This window comes from Photinus pyralis, unplaced genomic scaffold, assembly GCF_008802855.1.
Source record: "Photinus pyralis isolate 1611_PpyrPB1 unplaced genomic scaffold, Ppyr1.3 Ppyr1.4_LG6, whole genome shotgun sequence".
NCBI lineage: Eukaryota > Metazoa > Arthropoda > Insecta > Coleoptera > Lampyridae > Photinus > Photinus pyralis.
Genome location: NW_022170663.1, coordinates 31,300,790 through 31,302,081, shown reverse-complemented (window position 1 = coordinate 31,302,081; position 1,292 = coordinate 31,300,790).

Genomic DNA, 1,292 nt, shown 5'->3' with positions numbered 1-1,292 from the left:
TTTTATTCATTTACGAGCAAGTGAGATCAATATCTTGGAAAAGCTCAAATCTGTTTATAATCCAAATTAATTGTTTACTTAAGGGATATTAAGAAGTTTCCACGGGCTATTTACACACATAAGCAACTCGGTACAGTAACCGAGACCTACCGTTGGGGAATACGCAGCAAACAAAAGTTCGGGCATGTGAAATAACTTTCGGTTTCGATTAGTTCTTTCCTGTGCGAAACGGTGTTGCTGAATTTCGAAACATAAACTCAGTATTTCAGGCGTTAGCAAAATCTCGTCGTCTATGATTGACTTTACAGACACAAACAAAGCGGAATAACGACAAACGGAAGTAAAAATACAGAGCGAAAGAACTTAAAAGGAGAACGCAGTAAAATTAGATTACGAAATATATGGGGTGGAAATTTTGTCTTGAACACTGAATATACTGTGCGTTCGAAATGAGAGGGTCTCATTTATTTGGCGAGATTCAAAAAATGGTCAAATATAATTTTGTATGCGACATCACGATCGATCCGATGGCATATTGAAATTTTTCGTATCATTTCGGAAATCTTACAACTTTTACATTTTTTAAGATCTTTAAAAAAAGCAACACGCGACTAGTACAGATACCACCCGCATCCATAGGCATGCCCAAAACCTTTTCGGCTCTTCCTTTTATGTCTAAGAATATGTGTACCATTGGTTCCAATCGGTTCAACCGTTTAGCCTGCAATGACAGTACAAACAGACAGCCCGACATAATCAAGATTTTGTTTCATTCGGGTTCCTGGTGCTTTAGAACGTGTATTTCAGTAAAAAAAAGTGGGAGGTAAAAATGAAGAAATTCGGCATTCAATACTTAGGATGCATGCCGTGTGCCGTTAGGATGCGCGCTGTCTGTTATGTTACACGGGGATATCGTATCGCGCAAAAGGAACATTGACCAAGTTGACATAGGTCTTTTCTGTGTAACAGTGCAACACAACAGACACCGCGCATCACAACCTCACACGGCATGATACTTTTCTAAGCATTGAATCCCGAATTTTTCCATTTTTTGTATATCAACCATATGCATATTTTTTGTAATCGTTTTGTAATCTCGAACACAGTGTAGCTTTAAAACTAGAATTGTTGTAACAATGTTGTTTTGAAGTCATTAAGTGTTCCAGACAAAATTTACAACCCGTATACTTAAAACACAGCAGTCACAAAAAAATTAGGGGAAGACAGGAGAGAAAAGGGGATGAATAACCCTCAACCACCTCAGCTAAGGTTACTGTTTTCGTTTTGCATTT